This window comes from Nyctibius grandis, chromosome 6, assembly GCF_013368605.1.
Source record: "Nyctibius grandis isolate bNycGra1 chromosome 6, bNycGra1.pri, whole genome shotgun sequence".
Taxonomy (NCBI): domain Eukaryota; kingdom Metazoa; phylum Chordata; class Aves; order Nyctibiiformes; family Nyctibiidae; genus Nyctibius; species Nyctibius grandis.
The window spans coordinates 18,293,271-18,310,462 of record NC_090663.1 but is presented as its reverse complement, the minus strand read 5'-3'; positions in this window follow the sequence as shown (position 1 = coordinate 18,310,462).

Below are 17,192 nucleotides of genomic sequence, written 5' to 3'. Positions count from 1 at the left end.
CTAGCATTATTGGTAACGGGTTTCACTAAATCGTATTTTATTTAATTGAAAATGGCATAAGACTTGAACTGATTCCTGTTCACACGATTTTTAGCAAGCTACAGGGGATGAGGCTGTTTCTTTAGCTTTTAATGCTCAGTGTTTCAATTTTACAGCACATGCGACAAGAGTGTCCCATTGCTAAGGGTAACAGTCTGAATTAGACAGTCCAGGTCTTGCATCCTGATCAGCCATAGGCTCACAACATAACTTTGAGCAAAACTCTTTGAACCAGGCTGATCTCATTTAACTTCAGATAATGCAAAGTATCCAATCTACCTCAGATATCAAGGTTTCCTCCCACCAATGCAAAGAAAAAGATGTCCATCTGCAGAAAGAGATTTATTTCATCCTAAAAGAGATTTCTAAGAGAGGTGGTAGTGGCACTAACTGACCTTGTACTCCTGATGCCTGTAGTGGTACTAACTGACTGCAAATGGAGCTTATAGTTTAGGATTTTGCTGAGCTTTGGACAGCTAGCATAAGGTAAAATGGATTTGTGCTGAGTGGTCATGCCACTAGAGAAGGTGGACACTGCTATTGGAGAAAGCAGCCTGGACTGTACAAGTTGTCAGAGAAGAAAGCACGGACCACTTAGCACGGGCCCAGGGGCACCAACTTCAGTATGGACTAGCACCTGAGAGAGGATTCTTCTCTGATAACTTGCATAGTCCAGACTCCTGTCTCCAATAGCAGTGTCCACCTTGTCTAGTTTTTAAAGGCAACCTGTATATGTTGTCTTGAGCTCCCGCTGTGTCAGTGGCAGCAGTTCAGAAGGCAGTGGGAGTACTAAAACCATTTAGGGACCTATCTCTGTGTGTTTTAATTCTACACCTCACAAAAGGAGAGTAGCACTCCCCTTTTCTAATGCATGTTCCAAACACTAAAATGTAAATAACTTAAAGATTAGGACATGCAGTAATTACAGTAATAACATAGTAGTAATAATGCTCAAAAAATCCAGCTTTTGTTACAACATTTTTCTATGGAGACATTTCAAGAAAACAAGATTTTGTCCCATTCCTAAGCATGTTTGTCAAAAATTAAATAAAAGCTGTTTAAAATATAAATTACAAAAGGAGCATTTACTCTGACAAGATGTTTTTTCACATATGTATGTGTTATTTGTTACAAATATTTATTTTAATCATACTTTTTCTTTTCTACTGAAGTTTTTTTAACACATTATTTAGAGCATGCTCTGAAATGTCATGGCTACTTAATTTGTACAGAAGAGTAAAAAAGGAGTACTACAGTAAACTTTGTGTTTGTAGCTAAAATTTGACACTATGGGATGTTTCTGCGCTCTATTATATGAGAAATTGTTGAAATCATGTAATTAAAGACTGTATTGTAATGCATATACACCAGGGGGCAGAGGAAAGGCCACTTTAACTTAGATATTTCCTGGCTTTGAGTGCACAATGCAACAACAATACAGTTCAACAGTGACCATAAGGTTTTTTTGCATTTAATAGAGTATTTATAATTCAAGTCAGCACTAGCATCTTCCTAATTGCCTTATTGCCAGTTGTCATCAAATGTTAAGCTAAAGACAGAATGATGTGTAACAGAAATGTGCTGCTGCAGTACAAAGGAACATAAATCGCCCTTTGCTGTAACTCGATAACTCAGCAGCCAACCATAAAGTACTTGATTATGCAATACTCTATCCAGGCCTGTCTCACCAGAGTAAGGATTGCAGGAGTCTTCCCAAAAACAACAAATTTTTTTTAAAGAGAAAAGAATATGGAGAAAAGTTCAGGCAATTCTTGAAGTGTCATTTCCTAGCTTGCTTCCAACTCAGAGTGGTTCTTAACACTTGGAGTGCCAGCCAAAGCATCCCAGCTGATAGAGGATCAGTAAGCTAAAACGACTGCAGATATCACCACTAATAATTTAAAATCCATATTTCTAAACAGGCTTGGGATAGCCTCATGTTCAAATCAATTCACTTTTTAGCAATTATTTTTAAAATTATGACCCTATTTAGAGAAAAAATTAAGTACATTTATCTTTCCTCTGTTGAGCATTTGTATTTCTGGAAAAATAATGTGAATCATTTAGGAAAGGAAACAAGAATCTGACTCAAATGAACTAGCAGAAAACAAAGGAACAATTCCTTAAATTATTATTTAAAAATTTACATAAAGTGTTTGCCTACAGCTTTGGAAATAACATGTAGAAATTAGTAATTCTCCTAATACTAGTTGCTCTTTCAAAAATGACTGCCTTAAACATTGAGAGAACAAAAGAGGAACTGCTTTTTAGGAAAGAAGCTGAGCTGTGATCTGAAAGTCCCAGTTGTATCCTCTCCACATTGTTGATTAAAGCAAAATCTTACATTTGAATGCATTTTACTTTTGGACTAGTGGTTTAGTGTTCATAGCCCTTTAAAAATATTAGTATCTGCTCTTCCATTCTTCTCCTGGATAATGTAAAATTGAATCTGAACAATTAAAGGTGTTTTCTAGAGGTGTAATATGTTCGTTTTAATATCATCACATTTTTTTATGTTACCTCAGTTGTTTCTAAGCTTTTGCTAATGCAAACTGAATATTCTTGACATGACATTTCCCCTGATGTATACCTGTTTGTTAGAGGCACCTGGTCAATTATTTAATTGACATAAGTGGTATTTTACTTAATATGAAAGAACATCTCTGCTGTCTACTGTCATGTTACATCAGGTTCTGCAAATATTTTGTTACGTTTCATTCCACCTTTGAAAAACATTATAAATTCTATAGGAAACACTAAAAAAATAAGAAACACTTTGTAATGTTTTGTGTATATGTGCACACATACATGCATGTACAGAAACTTAGCCCAAATTTGAAACACTAGGTAAGTCTAGGGTAAAGCCCAGTAAAATCAATGGTAGTTTAGGCATTTTTTCAATTTCTTTGTAATCAGTCCTACGTAACTTATTCCATTACAAAATTGTTAGGTTCACAGAAAGAGTGATCTTTTGTTTTTGTGTTGACATGTTACTTAAGACTGGTAATTTCTATCACAAGATGTAAAAGGGTTACATCAGAATCTCCCAAACTGTGTAAATTATTACCCTGCTATTCAGACCTCATAGTAAATACTGCTGACTCTCCACTGAGAGCATAAGTTAAACTGAATAAGGTCTCTGTGGGGCACAATTTAGAACAGTAAGGATGTCTGACTCGATAAATGGCTGGTTGATTTAACAAGAGGGTGCATGAGACAAGAATGACAAATTAATTTTGTGTAGGTAAAAAGCCATGCTTTTTCTTTTTTTCAGTCCCTTCACTTTAAATGTACAGCACCCTTACACAGATTTTGCCTTTCAAAGCTTTATAAACTTTCATAGGTTTCAGACAAAAGATCAAGATTACATTACAGCCAAAACTCTGCACTACCAGTGAGTATACGATGATAAAAATTAAAACTGTGTGCATGTAAGAATCTTTCTTTCCATGCAATTTCATAGAAAATAAATACAGCATCAGAAGGCAGAAGGAAAACTTCTCAGTCCCAAAGTCTGTTGTTTTGTTCTGACAACTTTTGCCTGATAGTTTTGTATAGAAATATGAAAGATGTTGAGATTCCATATGCTTAAATCCAAAAATGGATCTTCAAGAAAAAATGCTTTGGCATTGAAGCCAAGCAACATTACTTCTTCCTTCCCCCCAACAGTAAAGGAAGGCTATATTTCAAGGTTGGTTCAGCATAAGATAACATATAGCTTGTTTCTTTCCCTGGAAAGTTCAGGAGACAGTTATTTTACACTTCTGCTCCATTTTGTGTATGAGTGTGTGCTTGTGGATTTGTGGGTTTTATCTAAACACAAACATTTTACACATAACATTCTTACATCCTATATGGACCACATATTGAAAGATTGGTCTCAGATAAACCACTAGTGAAAAGTGCCATGGTATGCAATTCAATAGGCAGCACTGCTACTTTTCCTAAACCTGCAGGCCAGAAGTAGAAACAAGAAAAGGGGAAAAAAAAAAAACACCAGCAAAGTAAATAGCACTCACAGGACTCACAGAAATAAGAACAAATGAAAAAAAATAGCCTAGGCTGCATTTTATCAATATATCTCAGCACATAGAAAGTGACACAGCTATTTATAGCAAGCAGTCCTTTTCTGTTTTCTACTAGGTTTTAAGCCCAATAATTATAGTGCAAAATCAAAAGTGTTGAACTCTCACAAAGCATGAGTCTAGACCTCAGAAAAAAAGCAGTCTGCTAGCTTGCAGTTCTTACAGCATGGCTTGGCCAGAGGGTATTTTTTAGGCCTTTTCCAAAGTTACAGGATAACAATCAAGCCCTGCTCCCTAGAACTTCAGGCCATTCCGCCACCTTTCTGCCATTACATTAGGTTTGCCTGGACCACTGGCTCCTGGGGAGACCTAGAAAAGCTAAGAGGCATCACCATCTTCCTTGAGTGTGCCTCAATACTGTCTGCTGCAGTGTGTGTGGGAGAGCCCTCTCCATCTGTAACCAATTCTCCAGTCATTTAAGGAACACAATTAAAACAGAGATTGGGGCAGGGGGGTGGGAAGAATCTATTTCAAGCTTTCATGTATACTTCTGAATGCACCTTAAGCCTACTGGGCACCATCCTTACTCCTTCTGCAGCACTGCTGCACAGTTCTGCTTTGCAGGGAAGGAACATCAAAAGCAGAAAAGACAATTGCAATTTCTATAGCAATGTCTCCCTAATATTCCACCACCAAAAAGAGAAAGCCTGTGGACGGCTACGTGGTTCTGTTCCAATCCACAATAACCTCTGAAACGGCAATTCACAGGCAGTTAGTATGGTAGGAAGTCCTCAGGGAGAAACAGAGGCAAAGGAAAAGGGGCACCCAAGTGAATGTTTAATTTTTCTTCCAGCTTTTCTGATATCCAGATGGACCATAAAGAATCTGGAATCTCAGACGCATCCAACTTAGAGACAGATGAAATCATTTTCCCACTGAAAAAAACAATCAAATAAAATTGTACACACGCATGGAGCAAAGAATCATTGGAAAGGCTTATGGCATAACATCAGTATCTTTCTCAGCCTTAAGGACCCCCTGCGTTCCTCCCTCAGAAACATTAATGAGATAAGAAAAAACAAGGATTTTTAGAGAGAAGAACCAGAATATTCTTGGCAATTACAGTAAAAGTGGGCAAATTTATTTCAAGTGCACAATGTAATTATATGATTTCATTGATGATAAATGAGATTTACATTATTTTGTCTTTAATGTATGATCAGTTTATATTTAGGCTGTTGGTAGGGAGGAAATGAAACCTTTTTGTGATGTCATTCATTGAATACATTCACTGAAAAAGCAAATTCTGGCAGTGCCCAGCCCAGATTCTGGCAGCCCTCTTAAAGGTCAGTACAATTATTTTTAAAACAATCACAATATTTATTATTAGCACCACCAAACTGAGAATCAGACTGGCTCTCTCACTGTTCAGTATCTCAGACAATGCCTCCTCAAAGGAAAAAAGAGGTGAGCTTTGCACATGCCTGACAGATTAGTGAGTGGGGCAGCCAAGTCTGAAACCTTGTCCTACAGTCCAAGAGGCTTCAGGACTAACAACGCCACCTCCCTCTGCCAAATCAGGGTGGCAGTCTGTTTGAATGTAGTAATAGCCTGCAGGCTATTGCTATGAACCGCATGTTTCAAATACAGATTTCAAATCTCTTTACAAAGGATTACCATTATCTGGATTTTACACACAGAAAACAAAAACATTTGGGAAGGAGATACTCTCTAATGATGAGAACAGGAGAAGAAACAACACCTCCTTAGTTATCATGTAATACATTTTCTGTTAAGCTAGGAACTTAAAAGCCACTGGAAGCCCACAAAAAAAAAACACAAACCACCAAACAGTGATTGAATGTTTCTAGCAAACAGGCGGTTTTCAGCATATTCCAGTGCTGCAGATGGACAAAAGCATAGACCTTCCTATATTCTGGACAAAGATGAAGGACAAGATCTTCGATGGGTGCCAATAGATTCATTGGGTTTAGTGAATTTGCACTATTCACAGTGAATTCAACTGTTATCTACAAAAGCTGAAGTGATGGTGAGTTATAAAAGTTTCTTTATATATAATTTTGTTATAAAAGAGAAAAATTCTCCCCAAAAATCTACTTGTTCTAAAGATGAAGTTTTGTTCAAGTGTAGTTACTGAAAGTAAAAAATCATCTTGGACTTAATGATCTTAAAGGTCCTTTCCAACCAAAACGATTCTAGGATTCTATCATCTTTATAATAAGTATCTAGAGTAAACCTTAGCTTTGGAGAGATAGTGTCCTCTGTAGCAACTTCAAGGAAATAAACACCCTTCCAGAGATTAACTATAGGTCTAACCTGAGGAAGAAAGCTAACAGTAAACACGACTTTCTCTTGAAAAAAATTTTGACAACACAAAATTTTTCTGTGCTGGTGAGGTAATGCTTTAGGTGACCTCATAAGTCTTTTCCACCTCTAGCATCTGTGCTTTTGAGAATTTCCAAGGTAACCAGTACTTGAAATAGGCCACAGAAGCCAAGAGGAAGCCGAGCATTTTCCTAGTTTCTTTTCTTGGGGGTGGAGTGAGCAAGATGTCTTGTTCCTCACTAATGTTTCTATTTTTCACAGAATCACAGAATCACAGAATGTTAGGGATTGGAAGGGACCTCGAAAGATCATCTAGTCCAATCCCCCTGCTGGAGCAGGATTACCTAGACCATATCACACAGGAATGCGTCCAGGCGGGTTTTGAATGTCTCCAGAGAAGGAGACTCCACAACCTCTCTGGGCAGCCTGTGCCAGTGTTCAGTCACCCTCACCGTAAAGAAGTTTTTCCTCATATTTAAGTGGAACCTCCTGTGTTCCAGCTTGCACCCGTTGCCCCTTGTCCTGTCAAGGGATGTCACTGAGAAGAGCCTGGCTCCATCCTCATGACACTTGCCCTTTACATATTTATAAACATTAATGAGGTCACCCCTCAGTCTCCTCTTCTCTAAGCTAAAGAGACCCAGCTCCCTCAGCCTCTCCTCAGAAGGGAGATGCTCCACTCCCTTAATCATCTTTGTGGCTCTGTGCTGGACTCTCTCTAGCAGTTCCCTGTTCTTCTTGAACTGAGGGGCCCAGAACTGGACACAATATTCCAGATGCGGCCTCACCAGGGCAGAGTAGAGGGGGAGGAGAACCTCTCTCCACCTGCTAACCACACCCCTTCTAATACAGCCCAGGAGGCCATTGGCCTTCTTGGCCACAAGGGCACACTGCTGGCTCATGGTCATCCTGTTGTCCACTAGGACCCCCAGGTCCCTTTCCCCTACGCTGCTCTCCAACAGCTCTGTCCCCAACTTGTACTGGTACATGGGGTTGTTCTTGCCCAGATGCAGGACTCTACACTTGCCCTTGTTATATTTCATTAAGTTTCTCCCCGCCCAACTCTCCAGCCTGTCTAGGTCCCTCTGAATGGCTGCGCAGCCTTCCAGTGCGTCAGCCACTCCTCCCAGTTTTGTGTCATCAGCGAACTTGCTGACAGTGCACTCTATTCCCTCATCCAAGTCATTAATGAATATATTGAATAGAACTGGTCCCAGTACCGACCCTTGAGGGACTCCGCTAGACACAGGCCTCCAACTGGACTCAGTCCCATTGACCACCACTCTCTGGCTTCTTTCCTTCAGCCAGTTCACAATCCACCTCACTACCTGATCATCCAGACCACACTTCCTCAGTTTAGCTGCGAGGATGCTGTGGGAGACCGTGTCAAACGCTTTACTGAAATCAAGATAGACCACATCCACAGCTTTACCATCATCTATCCACCAGGTTATGTCCTCATAAAAGGCTATCAAGCTGGTTAAGCATGACTTCCCCTTGGTGAAGCCATGCTGAGTGCCCCTAATGATCCCCCTATCCTTGATGTGCCTAGAGACAGCACCAAGAACAAGTTGTTCCATCACCTTTCCAGGGATGGAGGTGAGGCTGACCGGTCTATAGTTACCCGGGTCCTCCTTCTTGCCCTTTTTGAAGACTGGAGTGACATTCGCTTTCCTCCAGTCCTCAGGCACCTCTCCCGTTGCCCACAACTTAGCAAAGATGATGGAGAGTGGCCTAGCTATGACTTCCGCCAGCTCCCTCAGCACCCGCGGGTGCATCCCATCAGGGCCCATGGATTTATGGACGTCCAGGTTGCTTAATTGGTCCCTGACCCAGCCCTCATCAACCAAGACAGATTCCTCCTCTATCCTGACTTCTTCTGGGGCCTCAGGGGTCCGGGGCTCCTCAGGACAGCCTCCAGCAGTATAGACAGAGACAAAGAAGGCATTCAGTAACTCTGCCTTCTTTTTATACTCTGTCTCCAGGGCCCCCACCTCATTTTTCCATCTGTTCAATTTTTTTTTTATATAGAGAATGGCTTTAGAGTCTATTGACAAAGTTAAGCCAAAATTAAGATGCGATGCATATTTTCTGCACATCCCTTTAGCACCGAAGCATGTGAACAGTAGTGCTTTTTGTTTCACTCCCTTTCCTCTTTCTATTTTGCCTGAAAAATACAAGTATGTTTGTGACATTATAGCTACCATAACGGAATATGACAGCACAGAGGTGGGAATGTCATTGTATTGCCATGGCAATAGACAAACAGTGTTTATTACCAGTAGTTTTAGGCTTTCACTCAAGCATTGGAAGCACTTTTTAGTTCTTTCTTCTTATGCAAACATATTTTAGTGATTTTTGGCTGGCTTCATCCTTGCTGTCTCAATGAGGTGCAAATTAAATGGCAGTTCTGTGGGCCAGGAAGGTCTCCTGCTCCACCGAGAAATAAATGACCTTGCGATGACAGATTGCATTTCCACTGCCACCCCTTCCCTCAGTCATGGCAGGGGATGGTACCTTCATATTCAGTCCAAGGAGCGTATGGTCATACATTCTTGGTCTCCCCGCTCCTGAGTCATTCAGGTTTCTGAAAGCTTAAAGTAGAGGTGAACTTAGTCCCTTTACTTAGCATGTCTAACAGCAGCATTAAAACCAGTGCTGTAACTTTTACTAAGTATTACTTGGGCTAAGGTTTAATTGACATACTGTCCAAATCAAGACAGATGCTTATTTAACGTACTTGCATCTTAAGTCATTACTTGAACTTCTGAATTGCCTATACTTATATTGGTCCCACTTAAATGATTTTTTTAAGTGAAATCTAAATTATCCTATAATTACAATTGTCAGGATTTATCATAAGAATCAGCACAGATGAAAGAGCCTTGGAAAAAAATGATCCTACTGCAAGGCAGTCAAATGAATTAGCAGGCCAAACAGTGCTTGTGATTCAACTTAGATTCTGTAGCCAATATTCTATTAATATTAATTCCTCTTTTAGAAATGTTCCTGTTTTATTTTCACCAAAGCCAATAAGGTTAATTATCAAGCATTTAACACCAATAAAGTAAGTTCTAGTTTTAAATGTTAACTGGAATAAATTTATACTTTCAGTATCTGCTGTGACCTGAAAAAAATATATAAACAAGAGAAGACACTGAAGCCACAAATATTCTTTTGTTGTCCTTGTTCTTTTGGCTCTTAAGGTAAATTTTGTCTGCATGTATGTAGTCCCAAAGAAAAGAATGCTACAGCATCACTTATGATAGAAACATCTAATCACAGGGTTGAAGAAAATCTCAGACATTTAGAAAGTGCCCATGGCCCAGCCAGGATCAATTATATATCATACCTGACCAGTTTGTCCAGCCTGCTCTTAAAGTCTTCTAGTGGTGAAGATTCATATTGTTCCCTGGACAATCCATTCTAGCATTTCAAGGGTCTTGGCAAATCCTTTTTAACATTCCACCTGAACCTGCCTTGCTTGGGATTCACCTTGTTTCACCCACAGTGGAGACAGAGCACAGAAAACTCCCTTCTCTGCAGTAGCCTTTACATACAGAAGACTATTACCACATCACTCCATAGTCTTCCTTTCAATAGGCTAACCATCCCCATATCACTCACTCTTCCCTCCCAACTCCTGTCAAGTTTGAACTCATTGCTCTTTTTCAGACTCTTTCAAATATTTTGCCTCTTTCTTGAAAAGAAGTGCCCCAAACTGGCACTTATTTCAGGCCCTACTAGATAACTGGATTAAATCTTTGCGAAGATTTAAGAGTTAGTTAATATTATCATAGAGTTATTTTTAATATATTATTGTAGAGTTAGTTAATAGTCACTCTTAGAAGATTTGTATCTCTTCATCACAAAATTCTTCCCCTGCTTTTATATGGATTTAATAAGTAAATAGCTGCCAATACTGCAGTGCGATATCTGGGTAACATCTGAAAATACACCATTGATACAGCATGTGCTACAGTGCAAGCTATGAACTAATGGGACTAAGTGTTAAAACTGAAATTTGCATAATAGGCCTAAAGAAGCTTGACCCATCTGAACAATAGATGGGCAACTATGGGATAACAAAATGAATTCTATTAAACCAGAAGAGTAGTAAAATCAGTTTATTAAGATCCAGTAGCAAAGGTAAAATCAAGTTCTGAGCAGAACAGAACCTGCAGTTAGATGTACTCACAGATGATGGGTAACACCTTAGTAACCTCTATTCATACTAATGAGTCTAAAAAGCCTGAAACAACCCATTAAATGTAAATGTCCTAAAACAAGTGGAGCTGTAATCAAAATAAGGAATTAGAAATGTTTCCAATATGAACATCTCTTTAACAAAAGTGTAGTCATAACTGAATGAAAAACTAATTTTGTGGCACTGGAGATGGAAACTCCCCTAGGGCGGCTGCAATTTACCAAGATCCTGATCCATTTTTCCACAATGAAGTCCTTAAATAACACACACCTGTTCATCATTTGCTATTTTTTCTTTCTTTGCTGAAATAAATATCTACTATCTACTATCTTGCAGTCTACAACTACCTAAAGGGAGGTTGTAGTGGAGTGGGAGTCGGCCTCTTCTCCCAGGCAACTAGCGATAGGACAAGAGGACATAGCTTCCTCCAGGAAGAAATACCAAAAGAAATCAGCTCATGAAGAGAAGGATGATGACTCAGAGCCTTCTAAGGCAGAGCCATCATATGACCCAGGTGAGGGCCCTTCTCAGGCAGAGTTAGGGCCTGACACAGATGGGGGTTTCCTCGATCGTCCTTTTAAAGCAGACCCATCACAGAAGAAAGGTCCTTCTAAAGCAGAACTATCACAAGAGGAGGACTCGGACGTAGAGATAACCTACCACTCCTTATCCCTTGATGACCTGAAGTGTCATGAGCCCACCGAGCTAAAAATAGTTCACCTTTATGTTCCCAGTCCAAATCTATTTGGAACACTTTAGCAGCTTGATCCGCTTGTTGGTTGTTTCTATGTTCCTCAGTTGCCCGACTTTTAGGTACGTGAGCATCTACATGATGTACCTTCACGACTAGTTTCTCTAGCTGAGCAGCAATATCTTGCCACAGTTCAGCAGCCCAAATAGGTTTACCTTTGCGCTGCCAGTTGCTTCGCTTCCACTGCTTTAACCACCCCCACAAGGCATTTGTTACCATCCATGAGTCAGTATAAAGATACAGCCTTGGCTACTTTTCTCGTTCAGCAATACCTAAAGCCAGCTGGATGGCTTTTACCTCTGCGAATTGACTTGATTCAGCTTGTCCTTCTGTGGCTTCTGTGACTCGTCGTATAGGACTCCATACAGCAGCTTTCCACTTCCGATGCTTTCCTACAAGACGGCAGGATCCATTGGTGAACAGGGCATACTGCTTCTCATCCTCTGGTAGTTCATTATATGGTGGGGCTTCTTCAGCACGTGTCGCCTCCTTTTCTGGTGGCATTCCGAAGTCTTTGCCTTCTGGCCAGTCCATGATCACTTCTAAGATTCCTGGGCGATTAGGGTTTCCTATTCGAGCCCTCTGTGTAATTAATGCAACCCATTTACTCCATGTAGCATCAGTTGCATGATGGGTAGTGGGAACCTTACCCTTGAACATCCAGCCTAGTACTGGTAATCGAGGTGCTAGGAGAAGTTGTGCTTCAGTACCAATTACCTCTGAAGCAGCTCTAACTCCTTCATATGCTGCCAGTAACTCTTTTTCAGTTGGAGTGTAATTGGCCTCAGAGCCCTTGTATCCTCGACTCCAAAATCCTAGGGGTCGACCTCGAGTCTCCCCTGGTACTTTCTGCCAGAGGCTCCAGGTAGGACCATTGTCCCCAGCTGAGGTGTAGAGCACATTTTTAACATCTTGTCCCGTACGGACTGGTCCAAGGGCTACTGCATGCACAATCTCTTGTTTAATCTGTTCAAAAGCCTGTCGTTGTTCAGGGCCCCACTGAAAATCATTCTTCTTTCTGGTCACTTGATAAAGAGGGCGTACAATCTGGCTGTAATCTGGAATATGCATTCTCCAGAAACCCACAACGCCTAAGAAGGCTTGTGTTTCCTTTTTGTTAGTTGGTGGGGACATGGCTGTTATTTTGTTGATCACCTCTATTGGGATCTGGCGACGCCCATCTTGCCATTTAATCCCTAAAAACGGGATCTCCCGGGCAGGTCCCTTGACCTTGCTTCTTTTTATGGCAAAACCAGCTTTCAGAAGAATTTGGATTATTTTCTTCCCTTTGTCAAAAACTTCTGCTGCTGTATCACCCCACACAATGATGTCATCAATGTATTGCAAATGTTCTGGAGCTCCACCCTTTTCTAGTGCAGTCTGGATCAGTCCGTGGCAAATAGTAGGACTGTGTTTCCACCCCTGGGGCAGTCGATTCCAGGTATACTGGATACCTCTCCAGGTAAAAGCAAACTGTGGCCTGCACTTTGGTGCCAAGGGAATAGAGAAAAATGCATTAGCAATGTCCATGGTGGCATACCACTTGGCTGCCTTTGACTCCAGTTCGTATTGAAGTTCTAGCATGTCTGGCACAGCAGCACTCAGCGGTGGCGTAACTTCATTTAGGCCACGATAGCCCACAGTTAATCACCATTCTCCATCAGACTTTTGCACTGGCCATATAGGACTATTAAAGGGTGAGCGAGTCTTGCCAATCACTCCTTGATTTTCTAATTGTCTAATCAGTTTATGAATGGGGATCAGGGAGTCTCGATTGGTACGATATTGTCGTCGATGCACCGTGGTAGTAGCAATTGGCACCTGTTTTTCTTCAACCTTCAGCAACCCCACAACAGAAGGATCTTCTGAGAGGCCAGGCAAGGTAGACAGCTGTTTAATGTCCTCAGTCTCTACAGCTGCTATACCAAAGGCCCATCTATACCCTTTTGGGTCCTTAAAATACCCTCTCTTGAAGTAGTCTATGCCAAGGATGCACGGAGCATCTGGGCCAGTCACAATGGGGTGCTTTTTCCATTCATTTTTAGTTAGGCTCACTTTGGCCTCCAATACAGATAACACTTGAGATCCTCCTGTTACTCCTGAAATGCTGATAGATTCTGCCCCTTTATGATCCGATGGCATTAGGGTGCACTGTGCACCAGTGTCTACCAAGGCTCGATACCTTTGTGGTTTTAATGTGCCAGGCCATCGAATCCACACAGTCCAATAAACTCGGTTGTCCCTCTCCTCCACCTGGCTGGAGGCAGGGCCCCCCTAATTAAGAAATGGATTCGTGCTGCTCACAGGGACTGGACCTTCATTTCTCCTATTCACACTTGGGAAAAAGTGATTTGAGGCCCATCTCCCCTGACTGGGGTCCTGCTCACTGGTAACTGGAGCAGCCATCCTCCTAGAAAAATTCTCTCTGGTATTTCTTTTAGCTTGCAACTCACGTACTCGTGCCTGTAGGGTACTGGTAGGTTGTCCATGCCATCTGCTCATGTCCTCCCCATAACCACGCAGGGCAAACCACAGGATACCTCGTGATGTGTTCTGTTTCCTTTGAGCTGGTCCTGTAGGAGAGCGTTTTCTCCTAACAGCTGCAACGCGGGCCTGTGTAGGTAGAGAGTCAAGTTTATTCTCGATCCTGGACAGTTTGTCTGACAGTTGTTTAAATGAGTCCTTGTTCTCCTTAGTCAGTTTTTCCACAGCCGAGATGCGTGCCTGCAGTGGGGAAGAAATACTATCTTCATACTGTCGCATACAGTTAGCCATTTCGCCCACAGTAGAATGTGCCATATCATCTTCTCCCCATACTAATATTGACAATGTATGGGTATATGTCGGTGGAGCATTCTTCACAACCTTCCGGAACATGGATCGGTTGCATTCCACTTCATCAGGATCTACAGGATCTACAATGTCCCGTGGGTGTCTATAAATGATCTCTTGCACCGCTAGTTCTCTAAGGTAGTTAATACCTTTTTCTATAGTGGTCCATTTGCTCAGGTGGCTCATAACATCATCTTTATAGGGATACCTGCTCTTTACAGCTGACAAGAGTCGCCTCCAGAGACTGATAGTGTTTGACTTTCTTGCGAGCGCCTTATCAATACCACCATCTCTGGACAGGGATCCCAACTGTCTGGCTTCTCTGCCATCCAATTGCATGCTGTCTGCCCCATTATCCCAGCATCGGAGCAACCAGGTAATAATAGGTTCACCGTCATAACGGCTGAAGTCTTTCCTTATATTTCTCAGGTCCTTCAGGGATAAGGAGTGGTAGGTTATCTCTACGTCCGAGTCCTCCTCTTGTGATAGTTCTGCTTTAGAAGGACCTTTCTTCTGTGATGGGTCTGCTTTAAAAGGACGATCGAGGAAACCCCCATCTGTGTCAGGCCCTAACTCTGCCTGAGAAGGGCCCTCACCTGGGTCATATGATGGCTCTGCCTTAGAAGGCTCTGAGTCATCATCCTTCTCTTCATGAGCTGATTTCTTTTGGTATTTCTTCCTGGTTACAGGAGCAATTGGTACAGATTCGATAGATGCTGGGGTCTGAGTAGATGCAGTGGCTGTCGTGGGAGTGCTGAGAGTCTGAGTAGCTGCAGAGGCCATCTTGGGGGGTGTAGCAGCTGTGGTACAGGCTGCCGAGGCTTCAGTGGGTTTAGTGGCTGTAGCGGCAGTACACACTGTAGGATCTGAGGTGGCTGCATAACACCTACAACTGTCCCTGCACCGATATTTAATCTTATCCCACATCAAAAACACATTCAGGACAACCAAAAATAAAAACATGCCACCTAGACAGCACCATCCTAATTTCGCAAAATCTAGTGGAATCAGCTTGGCAGAAAAGGAGAAGGTGCTATTTCCCGAAGTAAAACTGGAAGTGTAATCATTAACAGAATCAGCTAAAGGACGCCTGGAGCGTGCAGATGAAGTTGCTGCTACTGATTCGCGATTAAAGCTGCCCATCATTGTGTCATAGAGATAAGAGATCGGAATATTAACTGCCCAGTTTATCACAGCATAAATCAGTATCAAACCCCATACCAAAACAATACATTTCGACCAGTGCCCACTGCTAAACTGCATGTAAACATTCATAAGAAGCAAGCAATAACAGAGTGCCCACGGCAGGTAAGGCATCATTACAATACTCAATTGTGAAAGAAACTCCATAAAAAGATGAGATAACACAGCATTCAAAAATGACATCACCATCTTCACTATCTGTTTTAACTTTCCAACCCCTTGTAAATCTCAAAGGAAGAAATCTGATATTCTCTCAGCTGAGCTCTCCAGGTCTCCTCCCACCAGAGCCAGGATTCGACTTATCAGAGCAACCTGTTGGAGCTTCTCTCGAGCCCCACGTTGGGCACCAATTAATCTGTCACGGTTTAAAGCTGGGCCAGCTATTAACCAGGTGGCAGATGCTCTCTGTTAACCCTCCCCCCCCCCAAGGGAAAGGGAAAGGGAAAAGGGAGAGAGACTTATGGGTTGGAAAGTTAAAACAGTTTTAATAAACTGTAATAATGAAAAAGAATATAATAACAATAATAATAGAAATAATCAAATATATACAAATATGTACAAAACCAAGATCAAGAGCTTGGAAATCCTCCTCAGGCAGAGTTGCTCCCCCCAGTACAGGCAGAGGGGAAAATGAAGTAGCTCCACCCAGCACGGGCAGAGGGGAAAATGCAAAAGCTCCACTGCCATCACACCTGCAGGCTTTTAACTGGAGATTTGGCAAAGCTGGTACCAATCAGTGGGAGACAGGAGGGCCCCTCCCTCCTGGGCCCCACCTCCAGGAGGCAGTGGGTTAGTGATAAATAGGAAAGTGAGAATGACGTGTATGGAATGGAATACTTCCTTGGTTAATCTTGGGTCACCTGCCCTGTCTGCTCCTCCCTGCAGGTGCGAGCCCCCTTCGGCTCTTCACTCATAAGCAGTGAGGAATTTAGCAGTGACCTTGGTTTCTTTAAGACTAATTGGCCTGGTTTGGGCCAAACCAGGACAAATGGGCTGCGCAGGGAGGTGGTGGAGTCACCATCTCTGGATGTGTTTAAGACAAGACTGGACATGGCACTTAGTGCCATGGTCTAGTTGACATGGTGGTGTCAGGGCAATGGTTGGACTCGATGATCCCAGAGGTCTCTTCCAACCTGATTGATTCTGTGATACTGACTTGGCTTCATTTTGAAGCAAAAATTATATAGTGAAAATATATTACAAGAGGGTTATTTCTCTGGTATGAGTCAGAGTCCTCTATCTCAAAACCTCAACCACTGCAACCAGTCTGAAAGCTAAACCACACAAACAAGTGTATATTCAATTCCAATAAACCACTTAATACATCTAAATCGCAAATAAAGCATTGATTGACTTTTGAGATGTTCAGAAAAGCTGTCATCAAAGAACGACTGTTTTAAGCTCTTTGCAAAGTCTCAATAATGCAATATGTTGCATACACTCAAAAGTAATATCAGTTGTACCTTTGATGAGAGTTTGGTGATTTTTCACAGGTCCTTTGTTCTTGACCATTCTTGTCTTTCACTCCTGCACACTGGGAAACCTTGTGGTCACACAGTCCCTGCCTACTAATGCAAGTGAGGTGTCCCCACTTTTAGCTTCAAGTCCTACCAGGTGCACGTTGTAGCTCTGAAAAAGTTCCCCTCAGGGAATATTTTAAGGCAATTGCTGTAATAAACTCTGTCTTTCATCAGCTGCTGAAAGGTTTCCACTCTGCCCTCTGCAGCATATTTACATCCATGGAAAGGGCCCACCAGAGTTACTGTTAAGTGCAGATTTGTCTCTAGAC